Here is a 14,235-nt window from a genome sequence, read left to right on the forward strand (position 1 = left end):
ACTCCATGCTTATTTTCTTCAAATAACAGCCATTTGTAGTTGCCTGTGAATCCGGTAAAGTGAACCGTATCACCTGACTGTGGGTTGCCTTGCTCAGGCAACTGTGATTTGCCAGCACATAGGCTGGGGTCTCCCTAGTCTAGGATGGCCTCACTCATATATATCCGGCACCTGTCGATTGGGGAGATGAGGGCAATGTGTCTACTTATCCCTCAGGTTCATTGAGGTGTGATAATATGGAGGTGGCAGAGTTCCAAGAGAAACAACCAAGACATTTGGGAGCCTAAATTTGAAACTGGCACCTTATTCCTATGTCACAAGACCAGCACAGAATCAAGGGGTCAAGATGTAGACTCTAACCTCTCTCTGAGAATTGTTGCAAAGTCATATTTCAAGAAACATGAACACAGAGAAAGGAAGAATTGTGGTCACTTTTGCAATTAGCCACAATGGTGGTATGGAAGGCCTCTGAGATTTTAGAATGGGACTGCTTTAAAAAGAATAATCTTGCAGGAGCAGGCAAGTCATACCAATGGAAAGGCAGTCTAGAGTGTGGATGTTAATGAAATAGTGGAAGTTTACTTGATACAATGTGGTAAAATAGATGTAGTCAAGAGACAGTAGAGGTGAAAGAAGGAAGAACGACCGAGATTGGGTGAATTATTAGTTATAGGAAGAATAAAGTTCTTACTGAAATTAATGGTAGTTGAGTTGTACTTAAATATGGAGTTAATTAAATTCATCTTAATTGGGTCAATTAATCTATATGTAAATTTGGCCAACTTCATCATGGATGCAGAGAAACATTGAATATTAGTTTTGATTGACAAAGCCTTCAAAATCCATCTAATCCAATCCCCTCTTTAACACATGAGAAAATAGAATGTATCATTCAATAATACATAGAAATTATGTTATTTAACCCATAAATAAAGAGCACTTGTCATAACACACCTGAGTCCAGAACTAGTGATAACAGAGACCAAGTAACTCAGTTATGTGTTCTGAGAAGTATTCTCAGGGTACAAGTAAAAGAAATCCCAGGTAATGTAAAATTCAATTTTCATCAGCAACCCTCAACCACTTTCCAAATCTTTAATAACTGATCTTCGTGTTGTCCTAAATCATCATATTTGAGAATAAAGAAACCTTGGAGAAAACCTAATCCGGTTGTTATAAAGACAACTATCATATGATCTCCCTGATATGAGGGAGAGGAGATGCAACATGGGGGGTCGAGGGGGTAGGAGAAGAGTAAATGAAACAAGATGGGATTGGGAGGGAGACAAACCATAAGTGACTCTTAATCTCACAAAACAAACTGAGGGTTGATGGGGGGAGGGGGTTGGGAGAGGGGGTGGGGTTATGGATATCGGGGAGGGTATGTGCTATGGTGAGTGTTGTGAAGTGTGTAAACCTGGCGATTCGCAGACCTGTACCCCTGGGGATAAAAATATATGTTTATAAAGCTGTAAAAAAAAAAAAAAACAATATTTTAAAGCACATGGTGGTCTAGTTCAACACACTTACATAAGAGGATATTGAACAAAAGTGTAAGTCAAGTCGCATGCTGGAGGCACTAGAGTGAGTTGTTGGCAAAGCTGGCTCAAGGACCTATTTTCTCAGACTCCCCAGCTCTCTGCCGCCCTACCTCTACTTGAGGCAGGCAGAGGAGCAGGAGCAGTGAAAGGACAATAATGAATGGTATTCAGAGGCAGAATGTGAATCCCAGAGGATGGCCTGAGAAATATGGAACTGATTGCAGCTAAAACGAATGTACGTTTGCTGTGTAAATAGAGTGATAGACGCAGTCATAAACATAGGCACGTGTGTATGCGAAGGTCACTGACCACTGAGCGCTCTCACTCATGAGAAGATACAGATCTTCGGACCCACAGATACGTGAAAAGAATCCATCTGTTCACTCTTTTATCTTACCCATTTGTGCCTCATTTTCTTCCACAGATAGAATCAGAGGGTGGCTAATCAGTGCTCTGTTTAATCAGGTATTCTGATTAATGGTAGCTATACATATTTTGCAGGTAATTAAATTCCCAAACATTAGGATTCGAGTAAATATCTTTGACATTAAGTCTATACCAAGCAAAATATAATTTTTCTTTGTTGAATCAACAACGCTAATAGTTCAGGGTTATTATGATGAGTTTCATTATCCTCTTATTGCTGAATTGCAAAAGGGCCTTTCCATGGCGCTCCCTGAGCTCCAGAATACCACAGAACGGGCAGATTGTGCATCGCAGAAAAAGAGAAAGAAATCCCCCCATTCTGCACGTCCCGCACAGAGCTTCCCGTTTCTGTTTATAAATTTTACACATTTACAAACGTTCATTTTGGATTGTAAATAAAGTCTGAGGAAGAAGCAACCCATGGCATCTTGGTAGTTACGACAGATGGTGTTAGCCATGTGGGAATGCTTATAATACAGAAAAATAAATTGTTATATAGTGAGGGCTCTGTCTTACACAAATGTTGGGTATAATGCTAACCAATTAATTCCCGTAGTATTTTAAAACAATATCTAGTGAAAACTTTTCGTTACTAAGAATTAGAGAATAGTGTAACAAAATTAAGTAATAAGCAAGTAAAATTAAGTATTCATTCCAGATGTAAACAAAATAATAGAGTTTACTAATCCTCAGTGTTTAAATATCTTTTCAAGCTGAATTTGTAAAGGCAATGTGATCTCCAAAGCAGACCAGTTTTATTAAAACAATAATTTTATTCAAAGAAGCCAAATTTCCCTATCATTAGAATATAAGCTGCTAGGAAATTCTCAAGGCAAAAATATTTTCCAGAACCAGTACCTACCACGCTTACTGCCCCACACACCAGAAGCTACATAACTCACTCTGCAAGCTCCAACACCTTTGGCCTTCCTGGGAAACCCCACACTGCACCCACCCAGACCAGGCTACCTGGCCCGTAGCACCTGCAATCATGATAAAAAGAAATGATCATTTCCTGATGCAGGGGCTTGGGTGAAGGGACGAGCTCCCTCACACAGGTTAAAGAAAGAGTTGCAATTACAGAATTTCTTTAGTACTGTGAATAATGTGTCCCATGGCCCCTCTCCACCACAGAGAATTGACACCCACGATCAGACATTTTAAAATACACATGTAAGTCTTCTCTTACTGGTCAGAAATTTTACATCATTTCTTTTGCTTCTTTAACTCATATTTCCATTCCACTTCATTCACAGACTTAATGTAATATTAATGCAGTACATTTTTATTCTTAGATATTTTTGTTGATCACCCTATCAGGTCATTGTACTGCCTAACCCCAGTGGGCATTGTTCATATAATACATATTATTTCTTAATTCCTTGAAAATTAAGTATGTTAATTTAAATTTATTTTCTTTACATTTCCCAATTTCCCATAACCATAAGATCCTAAGACTTTAAAAAAATTTCTTTGGAGGTCGAGTTATAATTACAGCAATGATGAGTACACAGTAAAAATAATTCTATTACCTATTATGATAATTGTAAAATAAAAACAATAAAATGATACTGAAAATTAATTTTAAGATAATCGACCCTTCTTTTTAATTAATTAATGTGCCATCAATTAGTAGCACTTATTGCTAGAATATGAAAGAGTTCAGTAGCTACTCTCTCTCTCCCCAATTCTCACCTTCAAATGTGAGCTCTGAAAAATCTTTTTTTGCATAAAAAAGTGGATGGATCTGGAAAGAGTTTTGTAGCTAAATTCTCTGAACTACAGAGTTTTATGGCAATATCACCTAAATATCTTTCATCAAATTTTATTTATGTTCTGTTAGTAGATAGTTTGATTAGTTCCCCTTTTAGTTTTGTAGGAAAGAATGAAGTAAAAATACCTGATTTGGAACATGATTGTTACCCATCATTAGATTCATTCACTTTTTCAAAACCAACACTTACTTTAATGCCTCCAACATTCTTTTTTTAATTCCTTGAGAGATACCCCTTTATTTTGCACAGTATGAGATGAATATCCCAGTTTAAAGACCAGTCTACTAGGCTATCCGACTGTTCTGTTCCCTATTTCCTGTGGAAAGGCTGAGAATATATTGCTGTACGGACTCCATTAACTTCATCCCTTCTGTTACGTGCAAAGATGGTGAGGCTCTGAGTGACAACAGGAGACATGCAAGTGTTTTCAGACAGCGAGGAATGTTACATGAGATAAACAGGACAAAACACTCCATAATAGGAACCATCATGAAAGGCAAAGTACAAATCTTTCAAGAAATGACTGTGCCTCATTTATTTTTTTAAGATTTTATTTATCCTGAAAGAGAGAGAGAGGGAGAGAGAGAGAGGTGACGAGCAGGGGGAAGGGTAGTAGCAGACTCCCCACTGAGCAGGGATCCCAATACGGGACTCCATCCCAGGACCCTGGAATCATGACCTGAGCCAAAGGCAGATGCTTAACCGACTGAGCAACCCCGGTGCCTGACTGTGCCTCATTTAAAAATAACCAGGGACACATCTGCCTTTGGTTCAAGTCATGGGGATCGAACCATGCATTGGGCTCCCTGCTCAGCCAGGAGCCTGCTTCTCTCTCTGTCCCATCCTGCTGCTCATGCTCTCTCTTTCTCTATCTAAAATGAATGAATAAAATCTTTAAAAAAAAAAAAAAAGGAAAAATAACCAGGAAAAAATATTTAAGTTCTTCTTTAGTAATTTAGAGCTTGTCAATAATCTTTCAGAACTTAAACTACTATGAAGTGGAAAAGTTTTTGTATTCCCATAAAGGTAATAGGAAACAGGAACTGTTCATTAGTAGACAGTACCTACTATTTCGGTTATGAGAGTGTGGAGAAAGCTCTGAAGTCACCATATTCATCTATGGCAACATTTAATATGGAGTAATCCTGCCAACACGAAGTTGATCTAATAAGTGTTCTGAAAATGACAAAATCAGCTGAGTATTTCATCCTATCAAGTAGGATTGAGAAGGTGTAAGGAGAATCACCACTCATAATTCAAAATGGTAGATTGATATAAGTGCACATAATGACCAACTTCATCCATTCCAGGCATTAAATATGGCTGCCTACCATGGTAACCAATAATCAAATGTGGCTATTTAAATTAATTAAAAGTAGGGATGCCTGAGTGACTCAGTCCGTTAGGTGTCTGCCTTCAGCTCGGATCATGATCCCAGGCTCTTGGGATCGAGTCCTGCTTCGGGCTCCCTGCTCAGGGGAGAGCCTGCTTCTCCCTCTCCTGCTCTGCCTGCTCTGCCTGCTGCTCCCCCTGCTTGTGCTGACAAATGAATAAATAAAATCTTTTTTAAAAGAAAAAAAATTAATTAATTAAAGTAAATAAAACTAAATTTTCAGTTCTTGACTCATACTAACCTCATTGCAGGAGCTTTATAGCTGTGTGTGCCCAGTAGCTATGCATTGAACAGTGAGGATACAGAACATGTCCATTCTTGGCAGAATTTGCATTAGGTATATCAAACCACTGGAAAGCCAATTTTAAATTTTTATTTAACAGACACGTGTAATATAAGTACTGTATGATTAACATAAGAATTATATGACTTATCCCAAATAGAAAGAAATAAACAATTTATTTTAATGGCTGTTTTAATGGATGTTAGCATCTGTAAAATCATATGAATATCGTTTGATATATGGAAAGATGAGATTTTGTAACTCTACTCTGGTGGCCTACAGGTTAATAAGCTTCCAAAATTGAGCAATTTACACTGTTACAAATAAGAAAAGGTCAGGTCTCTAGTGTTTCAACCAACTCATTATGGAAAGATAATTTATGTCAAGCCACTCATCTAATATTGAGAAATAGGCAATTAAAATAGATTGTTCTATAAATAGTAATTTTAAAATTGACTTTAAGGTTTTAAAACAGATATATTGTGCTTATTATATTGCGATATAGATGTACATATATATGTGTGTTCATGTGTATAGTGCTTTTTAATTTTTTTTATTAACATACAATGTATTATTTGCCCCAGGGGTACAGATCTGTGAATCGTCAGATTTACACACTTCACAACACACACCATAGCACATACCCTCCCCAATGTCCATAACCCAACCACCCTCTACCTACCTCCCTCCCCCCGGCAACCCTCAGTTTATTTTCTGAGATTAAGAGTCTCTTATGGTTTGTCTCCCTCCCGATCCCATCTTGTTTCATTTTTTCCTTCCCTACCCTCCAAGCACCCCATTTTGCCTCTCAAATTCCTCATATCACAATGATCATATGATAATTGTCTTTCTCTGATAGACTTATTTCGCTCACCATAATACCCTCTAGTTCCATTCACATCGTTGCAAATGGCAAGATCTCATTTCTTTTGATAGCTGCATAGTACTGTATTGTATATATATACCACTTCTTTATCTGTTCATCTGTTGATGGACATCTAGGTTCTTTCCATAGTTTGGCTATTGTAGACATTACTGCTATAAACATTCGGGTGCACGTGCCCCTTCGGATCACTATGTTTGTATCTTTAGGGTAAATACCCAGTAGTGCAATTGCTGGGTCATAGGGTAGCTCTATTTTCAACTTTTTGAGGGACTTCCATACTGTTTTCCAGAGTGGCTGCTCCAGCTTGCTTTCCCACCAACAGTGTAGGAGGGTTCCCCTTTCTCTGCATCCTCACCAGCATCTGTCATTTCCTGATACATTAATTTTAGCCATTCTGACTGGTGTGAGGTGGTATCTTATTGAGGTTTTGATTTGTATTTCCTTGATGCCAAGTGATGTGGAGCACTTTTTCATGTGTCTGTTGGCCATCTGGATGTCTTCTTTGCAGAAATGTCTGTTCATGTCCTCTGCCCATTTCTTGATTAGATTATTTGTTCTTTGGGTGTTGAGTTTGTAAGTTCTTTATAGATTTTGGATACTAGCTCTTTATCTGATATGTCGTTTGCAAATATCTTCTCCTATTCTGTCAGTTGTCTCTTGATTTTGTTGACATTTCCTTTGCTGTGCAAAAGCTTTTGATCTTGATGAAACCCCAACAGTTCATTTTTGCCCTTGCTTCCCTTGCCTTTGGTGATGTTTCTAGGAAGAAGTTGCTGCAACTGAGGTCAAAGAGGTTGCTGCCTGTGTTCTCCTCAAGGATTTTGATGGATTCCTTTCTCACATTGAGGTCTTTCATCCGTTTTGAGTCTATTTTTGTGTGTGGTGTAAGGAAATGGTCCAGTTTCATTTTTCTGCATGTTGTTATCCAATTTTCCCAACACCATTTATTGAAGAGACTTTTTTCCATTGGACATTCTTTCCTGCTTAGTCGAAGATTAATTGACCATAGAGTTGAGGGTCTGTTTCTGGGCTCTCTATTCGTTCCATTGGTCTGTATGTCTGCTTTTGTGCCAGTACCATACTGTCTTGATGATGACAGCTTTGTAATAGAGCTTGAAGTCTAGAATTGTGCGCCTCCTGGATTTTGATGCTTGTTCCCTTTACCATTTTAGGGAAATTTTCTATTATAATTTGCTCCAATATACCTCTGCCCCCTCTCTCTTTCTTCTTCTGGAATCCCAATTATTCTAATATTGTTTCATCCTATGGTATTACTTATCTCTCAAATTTTCCCCTCATGGTCCAGTAGTTGTTTGTCTCTCTTTTGCTCAGCTTCTTTTTTCTCTGTCATTTGGTCTTCTATATCATTAATTCTATCTTCTTCCTCATTTATCCTAGCAGTAAGAGCCTCCATTTTTTTTATTGCACCTCATTAATAGCTTTCTGATATCAGCTTGGTTAGAGTTTAGTTCTTTTATTTCTCCAGAAGGGGCTTTTATTTCTCCAGACAAGTTTCTCTAATATATTTCATGCCTTTTTCAAGCCCAGCTAGCACCTTGAGAATCATCATTCTGAACTCTAGATCTGACATACTACCAATGTCCATATTGATTAGGTTCCTAGCCTTTGATACTGCCTCTTGTTCTTTTTTTTTGTGGTGAGTTTTTCCGCCTTGTTATTTTATCCAGATAAGAATATATGAACGAGAGAATAAAATGCTAAAAGGATGGCAATACCCCAGAAAAATGTACGCTTACCAAAATAGAAGAGACCCCAAGTCAGGGGGAGAGCAAAGGGAGTAAAAATAAATTTTTAAAAATATTTTATATATATATGTATATATATATATATATACATATATATATGTGTGTGTGTGTGTGTGTGTGTGTATCTCATTCTATTCACCAGTGTATAGAACAGAGCCACCCACTTGATTTTGGGTGTATTTTGGTCTCTTAAAAGAAACTACCTCCCAAAATTTTAAAGAAAGAAAAACTTATACATATACAAAAATAAGAGTAAACACAGTGAAGGAATGGAATATGACTGTTTTGATGATCCAAAAAATCTAAAAAAGGAATTGATAAGATAAATTGGTTGGGAAAAGAAAGAAAAAGAAATTGGAGAGAATTTGTTTAGGCTGGAGACTAGAACAAAGCCCTGTGCTAGATTTAGGGTATATTTTGATCTATTAGAAGAAATCCCATCCCAAAATTTTTTAGAAGAGAAAACACTATATGTATACAGAAAATAAAGTTACATATAATGAAGGATAAAATATGACTATAATTATGAAGGTTTAAAATGATTTTTTTAAGAAAGGTATTGTTAAAGTAAACTGGTTAAAAAACATTGAAAGAGAAAAAAGGAAAAGTTAAAAAATTAGAGTAAGAAAAAAATAAAATTAAAAAATTTAATTAATTTTGCAAAACTAAAGAATCATGGTGAGAAAGCCATGAATTCCATGCTTTGCTTTCTCTTCCTCTGGAATTCCACTGTTCTCCTTGATCAGTAAGGTTAGTCTTGGCTGTATGTTCTTGCTGATCTTCTGGGGGAGGGGCCTGTTGTAGTGATTCTCAAATGTCTTTGCCCAGAGTTGGAAGTGCGCTGCCCAGGGGCTGGGCTAAGTAATCTGCTCAGGTTTGCTCTTGGGAGCTTTTGCTCCCTGAACACTTTCCATAGAGCTTTGGAGGATGAAAATGAAAATGGCGGCCTCCCAATCTCCAGCCCAGAGGTGCTAAGAGCTCGGGGCCCTACTCCTCAGTGCACCCTCAGAGATAATTCCTCCCGTCTTCCTGGTCTCAGGCCACGCTCCGAGCTCACCCGGCCTGTGACTGAGTTTCTGTCTCTGGCACATGGCCCCATTTGGGATCTCCAAACCCAGCAGATTCCTACTGTGCTGCTCTTCCCAGAGCAGGAAGGTGAGTCTCCCTGGATCTGCCACTTGTGGGGTCCCTGTTCAAAGAGCAATGACCTGGCTGTGCTGCAGATCGCAGTTTAAGGTAACCCCAAGCTGAGAGCTCACTCCTAGGTTCTCTCTCTGTAGTCAGCTTCCCCGCTCTGATACCTACGAGCTCCACCACCCTCATACACCCCTGGTCCTTCTGTGACCCCACAGGACCCAAAACCACACCGTCCCTGTGAGGGTTCCACCCCCACTCCACCTCTGGAGCGATGTCCCTCAGCGGAACAGACCTCCAAAAGTTTGGATTTTGAGCTTCGTTGCTCCAGCACCTGCCAGGAGCTGGCCCCTCCCCCCCACAGTCTAGCCTCCCATCACTTCAGATTCACTTCTCCGCATGTCCTACCTTCTGGAAAGTGGCCAATTTTCTCTTTCTAGAATTGCTGCTCTTCTCCTGGATCTGCCATTGGGCCCATAGGTGTTCGGAATGGTTTGACAACCATCCAGCTCAACTCCTGCGACCCGATGTCATCTTAGTCTGCCACTTCTCCACCATCCTGACTCCCCACTGTAGTGTTGTCGGTTTTTTTAATCAAACTTTATGCTTTACATACTCATCCATTTTAGGTGCACTGACTGATGAATTTTGGCAAATAATGTGGTTATATAGCCATACCATAGTCAGGTTATTAACGACTTCCATCATCCCAAAAGTTTTAGTGAGTCCCTTTGCGGTCATTCCCTACTCCAGCACCAGCACTCAGAGACTACTGATCTATTTTTGCATCATCACCATAGATTAAATATGTCTTTTCTGAAACTTCATGTAAATGGAATTATACAGTATGTATCTTTTGTGTCTGGTTTCTTTCATTAGCATAATGTTTTTAAAGAATACTTCATGTTGTTCTGTGTATTAATAAATAGTGCCATTGATATTTTATGTTACTGCATTGTACACCATTATATACCTTAATTTGTTTAATTATTAGATGACTGACAAAAAGTTGTTTCCACTTTTGGGCTCTTATGAATAAAGCTGTTAGGAACATTTGCACACAAGTTCTTATGTGGACAGATGTTTTCATAACTTGGGTGAATAATTGAGAATAGGATATCAGGATTATGTGATGAATTTGATTTTAGATTATTCCAAACTATTTTTAAAATCACTTGTATCATTTTCATTTTCAATAGCAATATGTGAGACTTCTTTGCCATGGTATTCCTTCTAGTTTTAACTCTCATTTCTTTAATTACAATAGAAGCATACTTTCAAGTGCTTATTGGTTATTTGTATCCTTTATGTGAAGAATGTGTTGAAATTTTTTATTAGGCTGTTTGTCTTATTATTTAGTCATAAAGTTTACTTATATATTCTTTATATATTCTGTATACAAATAAGTTATATTCATTGTGTAAATGTGTCTGGGGTCTGTTTTTTTCATTTGCTGAAAAATGTCTTTAAAGAGCAGATCTGCAGACTGAATAATCAGCCTGGCACCACCTTGCTCCTTATTGATGCTGGGTGGGTGTGGATACTCGGCTTCCCGTTGGAACCCACTAACATCATCCTGGGGAGATATTGGAATAGTGCCTGCTTCTGCCAGGAGGTGAATGGAAGATCCGCTCCTTGTTTAGCCTTGGAGATACCACCCCATGGGGGAATCTGTGAGTATGCTACCTTCTTCCCTAGAGACAAGGAGGGAATGGAGTGGAGCACCAACTTTAGACCCAAGTTGGGTAAGAGGTAGGGGTACAAATATTTTGTAAGTGCTTGGCTGTAGGGGGATGGATATTGCCAAAAAAGGTTTTGTTAGGCCACACTCTTTTCCATCCTTTGGCTGAAGGAAACAAACTCTTCTTGGAGATTTATCTGTTCCTGTCGACAGTTCTGTATTAGAAGCTCTGGAAAGTACTATTAGAGATGGATGGGAAAACCAAGGAGCTCACTGCCTTGCATTTCAGAAGCCCCAAGGTCCCTAGGAAACACACTTTCCTTTAAGAGACTTGCTACACCTATCAGTTGTGTTTCAAGGGGTTTTTAATTGTAAAGGGGAGCTAATATTTCTATTTGCCAGGAAAATATGTATAATTTTTAAGTCTCATTAGCAATAGAATGAAAAAATCAAATACCTAAGAACTATTTAATCTAATGACTAACTTTCATAGAATACAAGGTAAGACTTTATTTTAAAGTCCACAAACTTTAAGACAAATTAAAGACATAAATAGAAAAAAATACCTTGTTCATGGATTTTAAAAGTCAATATTGGAAAATACCATTTTTTTCTAAAATGGACTTATAAATTAAATGCAATCTAATCAAATCCCTAAATGTATTTTCTGGACAATGAACTGGTGTGATCAACTAGCCCACTCAGTCTTCTATTTCTTGGGACATATTTGGCATAATCAGAAAATCAGTTCGTGAGAGCAAACAGAATATATATTTAATTTCTTTAACATTAACCAGGAATTAGGACAAATATATGAAGGTCATTGCCCTCTCTAATAATTACTGGAATCAATTGTGAATAAATTATATCTTAGACTACATAAATGTTCTCGATATCTAGTAAGAAGGAATTGTAACAAATGTTTGATTAATTCTGTCTAAAACAAAATAGTACATAAATATTATTTCCCTTCTAGTTTCCTGAATTTTTGTACTTAAGTAGAAGTTCCTATATACTTATAAACCACTACGTCTTCATAATTGGGTCAGTTTCATAGCTCTTTGTTACAGGAGAATTATGAGTGACTTATATTCCTAAATTCACCATTAGGGACATTATACATTATGATGGCTCTGAAAACTATTGGATTTTCAGTAAGATCCAGGATGCACTAGATCTTAAACATCCTTTAATGCGCATGATACTAAAGCACAATAACAGCTTACAGAATGACATAGTTGTTCTTAGACTTATTAAAATTCAAGTCTCACGACAATTTCTTGTAAATATTTGCAGAGAATCAGTTCATAAGGATGGGCATACTCTACAACTGTTCAACTTCATTAAGAAGATATAAAGGTCTCTTTTATAGAAGTAATTAAATTCAGTTCTTACTTGCATACATTTCTTTTGCAAGATTGATTAAGATTTGATAACAGAAATGCTTTTTGGATAGGCTTAATCAACTCTAAATGGTCACCAAGGGACAAGGCCCTGAGCACACATGAGCAAAATCAACAGCTTCCCATCTTATGTGGTTTGAAATGCTCAGAGAAATCAGCACATACAAACCTCTCCCCCGCTGACTACCAGCAGCTTAGCAATCCAGATACTATTCACATTTTCAGTTTAAGTGGAAGCTCTTTGTGTAAGATATACATGCTGCTTGAGAGGGTATCATTTTAAGTCAGTTTTCAACCATTGAGTTATTATTACATTTATTAAATAAACTCTTGGCAAAAAACTCAGAGACTTGGCCTTAAGCGTAGTAAATTTCAGTAGGTGTAGAAGAGGTCCAGAGTATATAGTATAACAAACTTCTTGGTATTGCAGCCCTGAAGGCTGAGCTTTCGTTGGTAACTGCAGAAGGACATATCTGGCAGAAAAAGTAGAGAGCAGAAAATAGGACATGAAGGATGGAAATAGGGACTTAAAAGTAAATTCCACATACTTCAGTGCTGGAACATATTTTGCCATTGCACAGATGTTGCAGAATCTTTTTGGAGATGTTTATGGGTTCATTTCTTCAGGCTATATTTATGCAGGTCAATAGTTGAACAGTTTGATGTCGCACATGCCTGCTTACACCATATTTGATGTAGCCTTTATCCCACATTTAAATCTATGAAATTGCCAGATCACAGGAGAGATCCAGTTTGCTAATTGTACAATGGGCTGGCTCCCCAAACTCTGCTATATAGAAGAGCCTTTTGATTCCTCTGTCTGTATTACACAGGTATTCCTACATGATGGATAACAGACATACAAGACTGTATGGAACTTACCCTCTATGGTGACAGGCATATATCACTATCTGGATGAAGAAGAATGAAACAAATGAGTCCCCGAGTTTGTTTTTAGTAGCATTTATTTTTTTTCCAGCCAAATAATTTTTCCTCTCCGTGCTCTACAGAAAGTTAGAAATGTGGCCTTTGGGGCAAAGGAGAGGCAAGGAAATGCTGCCATGTCTGTCTCATCTACATTCTCACAGTGTGACTAAGAAAAGACTCAAGCCATATTGACTGCTGCCAGGACTGCCTGGGGCAAAATAATTTCATTAACAACATTAACATGCATAAGCTGACTGCTCAACACTCATTGCTGGCCACGTCCATTCTATGCATGGTAAAAATCAAAGCAATTAAAGTCACTATGTCACATTCAAAGTACGGTTGTATTGAGGTGAAGAGCAGTGTATCTTCTCCCGGCATCGTAGGAAATCCATAAAGCCATGAATTTTGGGGTGGAAGGAGGGAGTAGTACTTGGTATGATTCAGTGATGTTGATCATTCTTATAATTTCATATAAATTATGAAGCTATTTACTCCTTGAATTGCATCACATGGTCAGAGTGTAAAAGAAGAATGGTTTCCACCTTCTGTTCCTGAAGGCAGACTCTTATCTGCAAAGTCTAGTGGAAACCAGGATGCTCTAAATAATTGGAAGAGATGTGGATAACTGAAGGAAATTCCTTAATCTGTAGACGCCTTCTAAGATACCCATGCAAGCTCCTGTTGTTTACAAACTTAAAACAAAAAGCCGAAAATGTACTCTGCTCAGCCTGGGTATGTGGCTCTTTCAAAGGCTGGGAGTTTTCTTTCGAGACGGGGCCCTAAATCAACAAAGCAAATGTTATTCATAGAACAACAGAGACAACAAAAAAAGCTGTCAGCCAGCCATACAAGCAAAACTTCATGCCAATAAAGCTGCCAGGCTCTCTGCCAGTGAATATTTATTTAGGAAATACCCTCTGGGAACCCTTATTGAGTGTTGTAACTCTCAAGATGCTGTAGCCTTCATAGACACTGCCATTTGTACTCAAAACCTGAGACCCGCAGACTCTGTTACTC

This window comes from Lutra lutra, chromosome 11 (genome assembly GCF_902655055.1).
Source record: "Lutra lutra chromosome 11, mLutLut1.2, whole genome shotgun sequence".
NCBI lineage: Eukaryota > Metazoa > Chordata > Mammalia > Carnivora > Mustelidae > Lutra > Lutra lutra.